This window comes from Brachycentrus maculatus, unplaced genomic scaffold (genome assembly GCF_059751285.1).
Source record: "Brachycentrus maculatus isolate JH-2025_06_01 unplaced genomic scaffold, ASM5975128v1 h1tg000252l, whole genome shotgun sequence".
In the NCBI taxonomy this organism is placed as follows: domain Eukaryota; kingdom Metazoa; phylum Arthropoda; class Insecta; order Trichoptera; family Brachycentridae; genus Brachycentrus; species Brachycentrus maculatus.
Window position 1 is genome coordinate 370952 of NW_028281003.1, and position 17941 is coordinate 388892.

General features: G+C 33.7%; 1 protein-coding gene across 1 annotated transcript in view; it reads right to left on the reverse strand.

Moving 5' to 3' along the window:
* Nucleotides 1-17941, reverse strand: part of LOC148306124 (uncharacterized) — a 56756-nt gene that overhangs the window by 11836 nt on the left and 26979 nt on the right. The window lies entirely within an intron of this gene.

Here is a 17941-nt window from a genome sequence, read left to right on the forward strand (position 1 = left end):
ATGATGAACAGTTGGGGTTCTAAGGATAGATGGCAATGTTTCAAACGTATCTCGAAGGTTATCAGAGATGAAACGGAGACGTAATTCATTCCCATGGCGAGGAATGGAAAGTATTTACACTCGAGTATATAGACCGTTATCAGAAAGATGCATAAAATTCTCAACAATATGTTTTGATGCATCGAGCTTGTGAAGAATAGCATTAAGTACTAAGAGAGAGAGTGTAGGTTCACCCAAGAAGGGTGAAAAGCCATCAAAAAGAAGAAGAAGAAGAAGAGAGTGTAGGTTTATGCGCAGATTATATCGTACTATTGTATGCATGTATATTGTATAGAGTATACTATTTTGTCCGCCTCCGTAGTGTAATGGTCAGCACGCTCGGCTACCGTTCTGGAGGATCCGGGTTCGATTCCCAGGGGGGTAAAATAAATATGAGTGATTTTTTCACTGTCATATTTATTCAATATTACCCTGGACTGGTTGGTACCTGAAGCGGAGGGCTGATCACCTTTCCTTCATGTGTAAACGATCAAGATAACACTGCGTTTATATGATGCAGTGCCCTATGCACCATTGGGGTGCGGATAAGGGTTTTATTATTATTATACTATTTAGAAAACTGTCAATAATAACTAACTAATATTCACAAAATATACTAACAAAGTGACACTACTCATAGTTTTTTATCACCCAGTGCACAGTATATAAACGTGTATTATGTTGTGATGTAATAATTATTTGTAATTGAATGAAGTGAAACGATCTTGCGACTGTAAAGTAAAGGAAGTAAATGAAAAATAAAATCCAGAGCAGAGACAAGTCAATACCAATAAATTAATAGTTTTAATATTATTTTAAGAGGGTTGTCTTCATCACGCATTTGCTACTAGAAATTTTTAACGCGATGCAAGGTAAGTCAAAATCCAATTCTAAAAAAACACCGGCCCATAGCGCGGCCATTCGCGTTCTGAATTTGAACGTTTGAGATCTCAGCCTTAATTTTATGACCGCAGAGTGATCAGTCCTGCGCTCGAGATCTAAGAGGAGTGGAACATATTTGCAAGTAAATGAGCTCAGGGTGAAGGATATTACTGCTACGTGCAAAAGTAAATGGAGAAGGGATCGGATAATATCCGTAATATCTAGGACACTCGGGGTTGCATATCCATATTTGTACATCACTAATATGTTCAAATCAAGTAAAGATAGGGGCCAGAACAAGAGGTACAGAGATTATTAGTAACATAGAACCTTCACACTCACTGCATCCTAAACGATTAAAAATAAAAAGAGCTGTTATTTTACGAGATATATGCTAAAGTGCGCTGTGTAATTCTACACAAATATTCATGTTTACGAAACATATCTGCATTGTCAACTATCACTAGTGTATTGAAATAAAATAACAATTGTGTAGTCGATATACTGATGATGTCGGTTACGAAGAAACCCGGTCGCTGGTCAAATAAAATTCACGTGAAAAAAACTACATTCTTCATAGTTGTTATTTTATTATATAAAATGCAGATCCACAATGTCAATACAAAACTTAAAATTAGTTTATTGGTAGATAACACCTAATAAATTGAATATTCATTGTGTACTCACTAAGAAATTATATAGTGTGCGCTTTGAAGGTATAGTGATGGACTCCCATCTTAACGCGAGTTGAGCAAGAAGCAGACTTCCGTAAGCTGTACATATTACCACTACTTCCACATAACGCCACCGCGAACGGAGGACGGACAATTCCCAAAAATTATTGCCGTAAATGTGTTCGTAATCACATAACTCTTATGTTTATTTTTATTGCATTACATTGTTAGTATCGAGAGCACTAAAGTAGAGCGGAATTGTAAGATACAAATTGATAAAACGAAAAATTGTTGCATATTAAAATTCGATCGCGAAAAATGATTGCATTTTAATCGCAATGTACAATGAAACGGTTAAATTACATATATTTGTTTGTTCGTTGTGATATTTTAGCATTTCGCATAATTGTAATTAAATCGTATGGAAAAAAATAGACAGTCATGATTTTACACTCGCACATCGTGTGAGAAGAAAAACAACAACAAAATATGTGGCCATTAACAAAGACATAAATTTAATAAGATTACTATGTTTACTAACACAGACGACATAACATATGTATACGTAATTAATCTTTTCAGATGATAACTGATTGCAAAATATACACATATTCGCAAGGGACTCGTACATGTTCTTTTCCTAATCCTCCGCACCCAATAATACATAGGGCATTACGACGTATCTACGCAGTTTATTATTGGTTGTTTATTACGTAAAGACAAGGTCCTAAGGTCATGATAAAAATAGCGAAGGACATTGGTACCATAAACCAAGCTAGGAAACAAAATGCCGAACCCTCTTCTAGTGGAACGGAAGGTCTGCTGATGACAGTCAACAGTCCGCCTTCTCCTGAGGAGTGCGTGGTTTCCTCCCAGCAATGAGCAAATGCTGACAAGTTCCCGATTGGCCCACACTAGATTATTCCTCCTATTCCCAACATAGATTAAAATAAAACATTTGATTTAAGTTAGAGGAAATAAAACTCCACTTAAAGATCTATAAACCTTGTACATAATAAGCAAGGTAAATAATAAATGCAATTCCCACATTAAAAAAAATAGAAAAAAGGTTCTACGGTTGTAAGCCCTGCCCTTCGGTTATCAGTTGTGGTGTCATGGTGTGCATCAGTGGCGGTCGGTGACATTTTGTAGAAGGGATGCTAGACATCAAATATGCACACCTAGACGCTAGCCCACGGACAAGATACAATTAGTACAGTCTAAAATTATCTCCATAAATCCATTAAGCTCCATAACTCAATAAGTACAGATACAAAATATCTTAAATGTGTTATTCGGACGCAAATGCTAGGGATGCGAGCATCCACAGCATGTATGGACGAACCGCGCCTGGTGGGCATGTGAATGTTACGATGAATGAGGGTTAAAAAATAAGAAAATGATTTGTGTTATAATTACGAGGCGAGTGCGTGAAAGACCACCATTATAATAGCGTGAGTGCGAGACTAAGTAAGTGTGAAAACTGTTGACTGAAAAAAGTAACTTTCAGTGTTGGCGAACTCGAATACATTATCGCTATCATCGGCAGAACGCCGAGCACGGCTGCCATCGTGACGTGACACGCACACTGGCGCACTGGCTACTAATGCACACACGTGTCAGGCTAGCGGGATCATGCGAACCTTTCCTATATAATCACAATACAATCGCAAGACACGCCTGTAACAACCGCCAATTTTAGGATCCAATTAATAGGGCAATTAAAAATCTTCGCACACTAGCCGTAAGATCGGCGTTAATTTAGTCTAGGGTTGAATACAATACGAGGATGTCCCGTTTCATGGTACTATATGTACATATTAATCATACAATTTGTGCTTTTTTATTCCTTTCTTCACTATTTGAAGCTTCGCGGGTTATTAATTAAAAACAAGGAGTTAATATAATTTGTATTTGAAGCACCAACTTTGTGATTTTCCATTTTATTCGGAGTTAAAATTATTATTTCGGAGTTAATATTCCCGATAAAGCCCAAAAAAATCAAGAAATTATGACCAGATTTCTTTAAGCACACTCGTACGGTACTAATTTCTTCATAAAAATCGATGACTTGGGGTATAAAACCAATTATACAGGAGAATCTTTACTTACTCTAAGTATCTAGCATTTCGCTTCGTTCTCTACGACCAAATAATACAGGATTACGACTTTTTCCCAGACGGTTCAGAATTCATAAAAACTAAGGACTACCGACAAATCGGACAATTTTCAAACGACTAATCGGCCAAGTAATCAGCATAGCCGACTATTTTTAAAGGTTTTTTTTTTAATGGGAATATTTGTGAAGAAAAAAGAAATCGTATTTTACAAGGACAACCATAAAAACTACTTACGTTTCTACGAAAGTTACATAGTTTTAATTATTAAAATTATAAAAGGACATTTTATTGTCTCTTGTGAAAAGCGATTGCGAGGTCATTAACATAATGTGATTTTTTCTTGAATGTTTTTTTGTAGGTACTTTGTGGCGCATTTTATAAAACTTTACAACATGTCCATCCCGAAAGATGACAAGGTTTTCGAAACCGGTTGGAGGAAAGAACCAAAAATAAAATTAGTTAAAAATAAAGTTCTAGTTTTATTTTAATGTGATTAAACTATGGAGCCGACGAATCGGTGACTGGTTGCCGAGTAGTCGGAAAAATTGGCTATGGGGCCGATTAGTCTATAAAAACTATGGGATTTATCGTGTCCACAAATTCCTTTACACTACATGGTAATTTTTATTTTATTTTCAGGAAGGTGTTCTATGAAGTACTTAGTATTTACATACATCGAAACCTACGCTAAACGGGTACCGAAACAACAATAAAATCGTGCAAGCACCAAGTGTGCATGTTCGCCATTCTGTACTGTAAGTGAATATTGCAATTAGTTACGATAATTCCCGACATATCCGCGAATGTGAAATGGAGTATTCTACGTAAATTGTAAATATAGAAATTACTAAATCTCCATACCTTAGTGGAACTGATAGCCGCAAATAATTCAACAAATTAAGTGGAAGATTTTTATATTTAAGTGTAACTAAGATTTGTTTTCAAAATAAATTAAGTGTTTTTCATGGTTCCGGAAATGTGTCCACCTCCTGCACTATCTAGCTTCCTGTTCTGATGTTATCCATTCCTGCCTCTCAAAGTCCTTGTAGTCTACTAACTATTCATCGTACTTCTTGGCAATTAACACGGCTAAATTCTTAACTATTGCATTATTTTAATTATCATCGTATTTTTAATGCACTAAAACAATTTCGCGTAATTATTTTAGTTACAGTTAAGTCGTATGTATTATTTATACAAACAATATTCAAGATTTAGACTTTTACACTGTCAAGTGTTATTGCCTTTTTTTTAAATAAAAATATTTGTGTTTTTATTATTTACACAAATATTTAAATTTCATACTATTTGTGTGAGCCTAAGCGGCTCATTATTAGAAATATGTATCTAATTGCGGCAGAGGGGTTCGAACCTAAAACTCTGACTTGAGAGTCCGCGACATTAACCACGGGATCACAACCCGACACATATGCATACAATATGTTGCAATTTTATAGACATTCCGATGAAAAATGGGATTGCACACCCGTACTAGTAGTACCTTGCCTAAATTGAACACTGCTAACATGCATGTCCGCCTTCGTAGTTAAGTGGTTAGCGCTCTTAGCTACCGTGATGGAGGTCCCGCGATTTGATTCTCGGGGGGATAAAATATCTATTATATTTATTTTATTTCACCCCGGACTTTTTTTAAGTTGGGAATTGCATGTATTATTTACCTTGCTTATTATGTACAAGGTTTATAGATCATTTAGTGGATTTTTGTTTCTTCTAGCTAATTGAATATATTTTTATTTGAATCTGTGTTGGGAACAGGAGCGATAATCTGGTGTGGGCCAAACAGGAACTTCTCAGCATTTGCTCATTGCTGGGAGGAAACCACGTACAACTCCTCAGGAGAAGGCGGACCGTTGACTGTGTTCCACCCCGGACTGGCGCCTGAAGCGCAGGACTGATCACCTTGCCTTCGTGTAATTAACGGTCAAATAATGTTCCGTGGGGTGCTAATGAGGGTTAGAAGAAGATTTTTTTGCTTGAAAATTCATTACTTCATTACATTTTGGTCCTTCTTTGGTTCACGGGCAAGTCTGAAAAGAGCACAAGTAATTTTTCATAAGGTGTACGGCCACCTCGAAAGTTATTCCATATTTTAAAAGGCGTAATATTATAGGAAAGCGGGTAAGTAGGACAGATCTGTTCCGATTTGTATGTCGGTAGTAAGGTGATTAGACGCTAGTTTCATGTAATAGCAACACAATGATGCCTACACGATCTGGCCATTTCTCTACTCGACAATCATAGACGCTAAGCCAGTACGGATGAAACTGTGGTTCCCGACAGGAACTCGAGTATGCGGAATAAACTAATATAGAGTCATAACACTGATATACTTATGCATGCATATTACTTAAGGGAATCCTACATATTGGCAGTGTATAATTTACACAGGTTAGTACGACAATGTAACCCCGAACGCCCTAGCCATCGCTGCTTTCTCCTTTTTCTCCATTTTAATTCATTCCACAAAGATTGTTTTGCAATTTTGTCGATTTTGCTGAAATTATTTATTTAAAAAAAACAGAACGAAGTAGCTTCTTCTTTTAAACTTATAACTTATATGGTACATACTTATTCGTTAAGTTTTTTCATTTTCATCTTTTTGATTTTTTGTTTTCTATTAAAAAAAAAAACAAATACTTATTTATAGTTTATATTAGCACTTTTAATCTATTTATATTTCTGATATCTATTGTATTCTTTCCAGTACCCTTTATTATGATCAAAAATAAAGTGCATATCCCACACACAGTCCATGCCTTTACGAGATCTTTTTTGTATTAATATAATTTTTTTTGTACTTGTAATTATAATATATTGTGAAATAACAAAAAAACAGTAAAGAAATAAATCCCATATAGGGGTGACCTTCACGCTGAGCTCATTCAATTCGTCATATGCGTAATATAATCCCTTACAACATACCAAGGATCTAGAATCTAGATTCTGGATAGTTATCTTGTGAATTGTGATCAGTTGACTGCAGCTCACCATGATATGACGTCGAAAGGGCGTTTAGGTACAAAAGGTTGAGAAACCCTGCCTTCGCTATTCTATATACATAGACCAGTCGGATTTAATAATATGCACATAGTATTTGGACGGTTGCATAATTGAACACAGGCGATACATATTTCCACTTTCTCTACGGTTCTTGAATAATTTTCCTACAATTTTGTGAAGATTTATGGCTCGTTGTAATGTGTAACATAGTGGACTGTGCGCGGTGCACACAAGCAAGTACAAGCAGGTACATGCCAGCAGGTACAGGCTAGCTAGACACCCATTTGTACTACACTTTACATGCCACTTTTCACATTGACGTGACAATTATATTGCCTACTTTGTAATAATCAATTAAAAGAGAAAACAACAGTTACTACCTTAATATCATTTTATGGGTTACGATTCGCTGATTCAAACTGAAATATAGAAAAAAATAATTAAAAAGTCAAATGGGCCCTTGGCAACAAGCGATGAAGTAAAATACAGGCAAAATCTATACTTATCAACGGCATATAGGTTAACTTCATTAATTCTAGTTTAAACAGATTTTTTATGAATAAAAGGAAAAAATGGATTGCTGATGGATTATTGCGAGCAAACGTACCTCAAAAAAGAATCTTGTAAGAAATTGAAATTATGAAAACGTTAATTTAATAAATAAAATAAAACCTACTTACAAAAAATAGATAGAGATAAAATTAATAATGTAATATGTGATTTGAAGATTCCGATATAAAAAGGGTTAAAACGTAATATTTTCGTTCATATTAAAAATTCTATGTTTTTATTTTATGTCATTTTGCATTTTATGTTGTTACTGTAAATATACGATAAATAACTTTGAAAAGGAAAATGAAATGTTTACTCAAGAAATACGTTGGTAAAATTTGATTTGAGGCAATTAAAATTGACGTAATCTTGTGAATAAATTATGAAAAATTATCGTTCGTAAATAGCGAGTTAATGGCAAAAGAGATATCGATGAAAACAGTAAATTGTGATGCTTCGTAAGTAATTTTCCCGAGGGGTAGTTGAATTTACACAGTAATTAATTTATTAATGCAGACCGATATTTTTGTATTTTTTTTTTATTGTATCATCCGTCAAAATGGAGCAAATTCACCATTATTTTATAGCAGTATCCCCCAACAAGCCAGTTAGAAATAAATGACGGACTCATACCACTTGGTATGAATAAGTTGGATTGAGGAAAAATGCAATTACATAAATTGCAATTGTAAGAAATGCAGATGACCTTGGGCTCACGCTCCGAGACGCCTTAGGAAGTCGGATTACCCAAATTCTGTATCTCCACTTAGCGGATGCGATTTGAAGGATCATATTTATGAATTGATTAATTAATTCCACGAGAGGAACTTACCAAACTAACAACCGACAACGCATTCCGACTGGTTAGAAGAAATTAATCTAAAAACCTTGGAAAAATGCATCTTTAGACCAAAAACAAATCACTGTTTCTTTATTAATACGAATTATTTCATAATGAGAATTTGTTTAATTGGTAAAAAAAACTTTTTATTTCACGCGTGTTTTGAGGCACTCAACATCATCATCAAACGCCGATGATAATGACGCCGAGTGCATCGAAACACGTGACACATTCTTCTTGTGGTATCAATCTTGTGGATTGGTTTGCAGCAATGAATGACACCTCCTTCGCCATTCCAATAGAGTGTTATATGGTATAATAATTATTGTTAGTAACCAAGTTACTGTCCGCCTCCGTAGTGTAATGGTCAGCACGCTCTGCTACCGTTCTGTAGGTCCCGGGTTCGATTCCCAAAGGGGGTAAAATAAATATAAGTGATTTTTTCACTGTTGTATTTATTCGATATTACCCTGGACTGGTACCTGAAGCGGAGGGCTGATCACCTTTCCTTCATGCGTAAACGATCAAGATAACACTGCGTTTATATGACGCAGTGCCCTATGCACCATTGGGGTGCGGATAAGGGTTTTATTTATTATTAACCAAGTTAACTTCAAAGCTAAAATGGATAATTTCATATTACCACGAAAAATGAATGAAATAAAAAACAAATTATTGCATTGTTGCATTTAATACAAAAATAAAAATTAAAACTGGAATAATCACAACCAAACTCGAATTATGATAAATCATAACGTGGCAACACAAGATGGCTACATCTTCTGATATGTTGCACTTAAAATAATATAAAGCAAAATACGAACAGTTTTTTATCGTCACCCGTAAAATGTATGAATGTGTTTAGAGATACTTCTGCGATAAAAAATCGAAATGATTTTATTTAAAGAAATAACCCGACAAGCCTCAATTTTAGAGGCTAGTCACTGAGACTAAATAATAATAAATATTTAAACACATTTTTCAACTGGCGGGAATCGAACCTTCGACACTAGTTTCGAAGCCTGAAATTAATCACACAAATATTCAATTCAGAATATTTTTACGCGGTGTTATAGTACTGAAAAATTAAAGTTACGTAAAAAAGTTTCAGGCATATATATAATAGCCCCACCTGAATAATTTATGTTATTGGATGTATGTATTGGGAAGGGTTACGATTTTTTTTTCAGTGGTTGAACCAAATTATATTTTTTTTTACCAAACACTAATTATGATTTTTTTTTACATTTATTTGTTAACTACAGTATCTACTCAATGAATTAGGGCCACCCATTATTTTTTTGAATACTCTGAAATCTTTTGGATTATTATATTTATTTTACATAAATACTTTAAGTTTTCTATTGACATCTAATATCATGTATATTACCTTCAATAATATGTAAAATACACCTGGATTATTTAAGCCTTTACAAAATTTCAAACCCTTTTTCTGAGAAACGTCCCTAATTAGCAAAGGTAGACAGATAGTTGAAAGTTCAAAAAATAGTCCTATCTCATTTATTAGTGAAGTTTCTTGAGTTCTGGTTGTTGTTTTGTTTAGAGAGGTTATATAGTTATCGTGTCTTGTGAAAAAAACTTAATTTTTAATTTTAGTTCATAAAGTATAAAAAAAATTTGTAAACACAAGTGTTTTTTTTGAAAAGGACAAAATGGGAAAAAGTAAAGACATTTCTGAGGAAAAAGAGTCTAGTGTTATAGTGCTACTGAAATTAGGAATACTATCTAATAGAGAAATTTCAAAAAAAGAAAACGTTTCTCGTCAAACAGTGGACAGAATTTCAAAATCAATAAAAAATCAGTCACCCGCCACCAGCAATCGGCGAAAGAACTGTCGTAGGATTAGAAAAACAACACCGAGGACTGATCGAAAAATCGTTCAAAGTGCCTTAGAAAACCGTAGTGCATCAGCAAAAACATTAAAAATAAAATTGGAAGAAGAGGGTATAAATATATCGGTATCAACACTGAGGCGACGTCTTTACGAAGTAAATCTGAAATGCAGGCGCCCTGTAAAAGTATTAAAATTGACACCACGAATGAAAGCGGATCGATTAAAATGGGCCAGGCTACATCGAAATTACTCGGTAGATGATTGGAAAAGGGTATTTATTTAAATTGAATTTTCAACATATCATTTTAGTAAATAAACTTATATATTTGAATTAAACTTAAATTTTCATTATTTTTCAGGTCATCTTTAGTGATGAGTGCCGGTTAGAAGCCGTGACAGAGAGCCGTCGATTCGTCAGGAGAACACCAATGGAACGTTACAATGAGGCCTGTGTGGTAAAAGTTATCGAACACCCCCCTGCAACAATGATATGGTCATGTATTATTAACAATTTACCTGGGCCGTTGTTTTTCGTGGAAGGAACAATGAACCAAAATTCCTATAAGCAGGTCCTCGAACGAATTTTATTGCCCTTCTACCATACACTCGACCCAACAGAAGGTCCATACACCTTCATGCAGGATGGGGCACCTTGCCACCGGGCTAAATCAATAATAAATTTTTTGTCTAACAAAAATCTGCCTTTGCTCCCCTGGCCTGGAAGTTCTCCGGACCTTAATCCTATAGAAAACGTATGGAGCATGTTAAAAAATAAGGTATACTCATTTCCAAATCCGACAGTAGACTGTCTAAAAAAAAATATTCAAAAAATTTTGTCAGAAGACGAAGAAATAAAAAACATGATAAAACAGTGCATTTTAAGTATGCCAAAAAGAATTGAGGCAGTTATTTCTGCCAAAGGTGGAAATACTAAATACTTACCATATTTATATGAAAATATATGCATAATTTAAGCGTAATAAAGTGTTCATGTGTAAATAAAATTCAATGTTGTTTTATTCAAGGTTTTCTCTGAGTTATTCCTGTTTGAATTGAGAAATTGCGCGAAATTCTGCGTGGCCCTAATTCATTGAGTAGATACTGTATATATACACATATAAATACATATACTGTATACATTTATAAAAAAAATATAAACACAATTAACATGTTTTTTTGCAAAGACCCATCAAGCCACCTTGTGTGTCTTGTCGGTGGAGTTCTTTTTACATAGGTTTTTTATTGTTTTTGATCTATTTTAACCTAATATACACACAAAAAAAGAAAGAAAAAAATATACAAACTATTTTACAATTTTCATAGAATTTTTTTATTTCATAGAATTTTTTCATGATCAATTTACCCACTCCTTTATTTTGCCTTTGGTCCATATTGTACTTTGACCTCTTACCTCTGTCGGCAACAAATTAAAAATGTTTGTAACGATTTACAACATTCTGAGTGTGTCCAAATACTTGTTCACAAAATCTGGATTATTCTCATGTATGTGATTTTAATCCAGGATTCAGACCTCACATACTAATAAAAGAGTTTCTGCTCAATAAAAATCATCTTTTCATCTCACCAATAGATGTATCTGAAGTTCTAATGATTCAAGAATAATGTTTCAAAATTGGTTCATATATATAGAGTTTGAGTAGTGTGGTTATAACTTCCAAGAATTTGAGTAGTGTGGTTGTCAATAATGGGTAGAATCGGTGAATGTTACACGTGTGTAAAGTGATCACTTAAACCAGCCTGTGACGGTCGTCAGCCCCGTAAATGCCAAGACTTCCATATTCTTTTTCATCTTTGATGAGACGTCAAAAGAAAAAGAATATATATATTGAAGTGTTCTGTAGATACATGATGCACGATAATTATAACATACGCCGATTGATAAACAATTAGGTGTTAATTTCGTCTTAATGGACCTCTCAGAACACGAACCGAAGAGAAAGAATACGGAGAAATTGACAGGTAGAGCAATACAATGTCTCGTCTCTTGTGTGTTGTGGAGATGTACGGTCCACAGGCGCTTGGAACAATCATTTATATGGCACTAAACACAAACAAATTCACACGAGATGTTGGGAATCGCATTCGCGAAATACAAATGTGGACTTTCTTCGGTTGATTTACACAAACCGACATTCGCAAAACAAAAACAAAATGGCGTTGCCTAATAATAAGAGAGCACGATCAGCGCAAGATTATAATTGTATGCGGATGAAAAAAAAATGTTTTTTTCTGAAATTCATTTACACCTATGGTTTTGTAAATATTTTTTAACTATAAGAAAAAAACCTTTAACCCATTTTATCGCAAAAATTATTAACAAATTAATAAACAGACAAGCTCATATTAAGCCTTTCAAGTAACTTTTAAGGAAACAGGTGGAAAATATATCCATGCTTTTGTTTACCTATTAAAGGTTTATTTTTCGTACTGTTTCCTAAAAAAATAGCCAAAGTTGATAAATATATAGAGAATTTCATGACCAATATTTAGAAAACTATGATTTTTATTAGATTTAAGTTTTTTTACTAACATTTCTTAGTGCAACTGCATTTCATAGAATAAAATAATAACTATGTCATTTTTTGCACATGAATTTTATGTGACCTGCGACCGGGTTTCGTCTTAACCGACCAGTCTGATGATGTCGGTTACTTCAAAACCTGGTTGCTGGTCAAATAAAATTAATGTTAAAAAAACTACATGGTTATTATTTTATTCTCTATCATTTTTACATGAAAAAACAAGAGGTCTGTTAGGATGGCCCTCATTTTATTTTCAAAAAAAATATATAAATAAACAAACAATTATTTAGGTATGTCTATATGAGTGAGTACGCAATAATTTACGAATTAGTATGCCAGAGATGAGTTACTTAAGAAAAATGTCACCGAGATGTTAAGAATAGAGAAAACTGGGGAAACTTGTTTACAGTGCGGTACCTACTCTCACACTCTCGGATTGAAAAACAGTGAAACTGTATGCAATATCTCGGCTGCGCGAGCCTCTGCTTATCCAATAAGTACATCTTTCAGATGAAAAAGAAGAGTTACAATTATGTTGAGCGGCTGCATCTGCAAATCTTGACATTTTGAGTATCTATCCTTTAAATCACAGTAACAGCATGTATTTTTATTTTACCAATCAACTATTAAAAAATATGAAATGTGGATATAATGACAGCGTTTAGTCAAGAATCTATGAATACTTGAATGTTCATGTTGTCGTTTGGGAAAAAAGTTTTTATTTTAAATTCCTTATCTATCAAACGAAGTACAGCTAAAGTAAAGAAATATAGGTACAATAAAGAAAAGAAAAAGCAAAAACCCAAAAAAATATATAATATAATAAATGTATTACCAACAAACATAAATAACAAGCGTAAGTCCCTCTCCAAGCACAAGAGCTCAGACTCTTTATTGGTTAGAACTAGAAGTAAAAATGTTTAGAAAATGAATTTAAATTATTTAAAAAAGGAAACTAAAAAAATGTAACCATATTAAATAATAAAAAAATAGAATAAGAAATGAAGCGGATTGAAGTTAAAAAATGCATTTGTGATCGTCGCTGGGAGCGTAATTCCTCCCATTCAAATTATGATATTTTAAAAGTGTCTTAACTTGAAATGAAACATCTATCATTCTTCCTCTTTTATACAAGAAGACGGAAGTCTGAGCATCCCAGGGCTTACGGCCTGGCAAATAGCTGGCTTAAGGAATCACTTTATACACTTGTGTATAGACACCTTTAAAATTGACACCTCATCCGTAGGGTAAATAATCCAGTGTCCGATTATAATAAATAATATTAATATTGAAATCATGATACTCTGGTCATGTTTTGATAGTATCCAATTCTGCCCGGTTGGAGCGAGAAACCCACATGAACTAAATATTGGAAATCCGATTGGCCACGTGTGAATTTCGGTCGAGTCACCTCACAACGTGCGCACATTACGGATGATAATATAGAAAAGTAGTTAGTTATATCACGACAGCTAGTTATTATTATTATGTAGTCCATTGCGTAATGAGCTTCCCCCACATTTCCTAATAATTCACTATTATTAGATTAAGCCTACGAAAATTATTTTCCGTCATTACTTTACATTGCGTAGATACACTACATCATATTATATCACGAATTTCACACAGTTAATAAATCGAATCGAATCACACATAAATTGCAGCCAGTAGCCACTTAACGACCGAATGAGTTTTTCACAAACTTAGTGGTAAAACGTTTAGGCCCATTCAATGTAACAAAGAAGTTTTCGAGGAAAATTTGCGCACAGCAAATATGGGTTTGGAAAAACGTATTTGATAGAAAAATTGCACTCGCCGTTTTACGTTTTACAAGTATCACTCATCCACTCTGCGATAATGGAGATCGATATAAATATTGCATCAAATGACCATTTCTCAAGACAGTTTTTAGCAAACAGATAGATAAAATTTTAAACCGAAAACAGCCTTGTAATCTCAGTTACTCTGCAAATTTCACGACGCCAAAGCTAAAAATTCTAACGGATTTTCAACAATTAATTAACTTGAGGACTAATAAAATAATGTAAAATTTGCAAAAATTATTTCATTATATTCAAGTTTTGTACTGACATTTATTATGGAACCGCATAAGACTGGTCTGATGATCTCAGTTACGACGAAACCCGGTCGCTGGTCAAATAAAATTCACGCGGAAAATACTACATAGTTATTTTATACTATAAATTCTTTTAATCTATCAAATGACAACCATCAGTCAGAAATGCTTCAAACTGGATTTATCGCTATTAGAATTATCCAAACTGGTAATTTGGACTACCTGGAAAGCGTTGCATACATTTCATGGTGCAATATTGGCATATTGCAATACGAGTATAATAATTCTAAAATTTACCGAGATAAAACAACCATTCTGAGTGTCGTCAAAACAAAATACGTAAAGCATTGTCTAGAAGCATCTGATAACAACATAATAATTTGCGAATTTCATCATCGTTCTCTCGGTGAGTGGAAAAATAAATATGGTGTACGGGCACGGCCAAAACCAGGTTAAATAATTAGTCGAGTTATAATAATAAACTGCACTAATTATAACAATTTATCAGCAGAGAAATCATTGTAAGATTTATGATTGCATTTGAGAACTTCTTTTCGAGTGGCCGATTCGTTTCATAAGAGCCTTTTAAACTGGGTTGTGAACACATATTTTTATAACCAATTTACGGATCTATTATACTAATATGGTCTGCCTACGTTGTGTAATGGTTAGCGCGTTTAGCTACCGCGCTGGAGGTTCCGGGTTCGATTCTCAGACGGGGGTGAAAATGAATATTAGTGATTTTACATTCTAATATTTATTTAATATTATCCTGGGCTGTTACCTGAAGCGCGGGAGTGATCGCCTTCGCTTCATGTAAGTAATGATCAAAATAACACTGCGCCAATACGATGCAGTGCCCTATGCACCATTGGGTGCGGATAAGGGTTAGAAGAAGATTATACAAACACGATAAACGATAAACACGGTCAAAAACTTATCCCCGTATGTCACACACATTTGATTTGTCATTGTTCCATCGATTATTACAATTTTCAGTATAGGATTTTCGTATGTTTGAAGTAAAAATAGGATAATTTACTACATTTTACCGAATTATAATAATGAATTAATAATCTATAATGAATGTGGAAACAGCTCCTTGAATACACTTCTTTTAAAACCGATTATGTATTTTATTTCTAAAGGTATTAAAATTATATAGGGTTTAAGTCTTTCCCTGCCCAGTGTCTTCTGGTGAGGGTGATTTTCTTTTTAAAAAAATAATGTCTTGGTACGCCAAGGGTAAATCCATTCAAACGGTTCGCCCTAAATTGATAAGCCAACTAAGAGGAATATTAGTGTAAACTTATCTAATAACCGCCTTACAAAGTCCGAAAAACGTTTCGTAATGCATTATTAGGCATCAATTTGTACACTTGATTATTATACAAACATAACACAGCCAACCAATTAATTATACATATTTCCTCTTAATTAGTTTGGTAAAGAATTACCGACCAAATTTATACGATCAGATAGCCGTAACGTTATAGGCGTATTACATTACACAGTGGAGCGCTTGAGCGCGAAATAACGCCAAAAGGTGGAGAGTTGCGCCATTTAGTGAACAATCTGCATTTCGGTGTAATTCGTTTTTATTTACATAATTATTGACCATTATCTCTTATCCACCATTTGTGCGTAAGCCGAGAAAGTTTTCTAGTCGTTGTATTACCGATATATTCGTACATAGGGTGGAATCTCCCCATTCGTGCGCTTCTTTATTCGGGCAACTAGCCATGAATATATTCCATCCGATCTGATTTTATTATGATTTTTATATTTTATAGTTTAAGTTACAAGTACAATAAATTATATTTCATTTGATGTTTTGACTCTTATGACTATTGAGTGTATACGTATGGTTTACAGACCAATCAAGGCTGCCACAAGTTCATCGGTGGTCGGAGTGATGCCGGTGTTTCTGGAGAAGTGAAAAAAACTACACAAAATGTTTTGAGGACAAGAAGAGAAGATGGTCATGACCCTCAGCAATGAGGATATCAAACAGTAACATCATTTCACGACGAGTGTCTGACGACAATAAATATAATTTTGTTTGTATTCTGTATTCTTTATTTACATGTCAATACATTGTTCATACTAATAAAATTTAAAATTTAATAAAAATTAAAAAGATTTTTATTTAATTTATACACATTCTTATATAACGAACGGCAAACAATTTTGTACCATCTAAAATCTAAACATTCTACTTGAGCGATATAAAATATTGTCATTTATAATCATTATTATCAATTAATCATCTGGATGTCTGAAACGAATAAATTATAATTAGATCGCATATTTTATTCATGGGAATTTATTGTGTATTTTGAACAGCCTTCTGTGACGAATAGCGAACACCCACCGTAATACACAACTAACTCTCGACTGGCGGCAATAAAGACATCGGCGAGTGATGCGTCAGATGACTCGACCGTAAACTGTCGTTATTATGCACTTATGTTTTATGCATTGGGCTGTATTTTCACGGTGACATTACCCTACGATTGCTACCGAATAGCAGAAAAGAGAAATAAACTTCAAGAATCTAATCGCCGCCCTCGCATTTAATAATACTCAAATCACATGGAAGTACACCAGATAAGGGAAAAACAACTGGAAAAGGTTTTTTAAATGCATTTTTTATATATTATACAAATTTGAAGTCCGATTGTAAAAAGTTTTTTACAACAACAAAAAATACAAACATACATTTCTTTTTTACACAAAGTCATTTAGCTTTTGCATCCATTTTCTGAAGTATCTGCAAAAACGTGCGAATACAAGCTACATACTCGTAACATCACAGAAAACGATATCAGTATCCACCAAATGTGAAAATCGTAAAGCCGTGAAAATCTAACAAGTCGAATAAATCAAATAACCGGTGTATTCTAATTTCATTAAAGCAATTAACAATTATATTTAACACAATGAAAATCATTCAAAAACTATCTTTTATCTGTCATATAATAGTTATCGCACAGGTTCGACATTTTCAGAGAGTAAAACGATATTTTTTTCTTTACAACATTTTGAGTGTGTCCAAATACTTGTTTACAAATCTGGATTATCTCCAATTATAGGAGTATTTTTCATATTATTTTTTTTGACATCTCATCAAAGATGAAGAATAATATGACATTTTTTTCTCCTAATACCGGTCAGGAATGGAATAAAGTTAAATTAATACTTAAGAATTATTTACGTACCTAAGAGTTATCAATTATTTACGTCTTTCGGAAGAACGAAAACATAAATTGCAATGAATCAATTGAAAGAAAAATTATTATAGTAACGAAACGGGATGCGTTTATAATAATTTGAA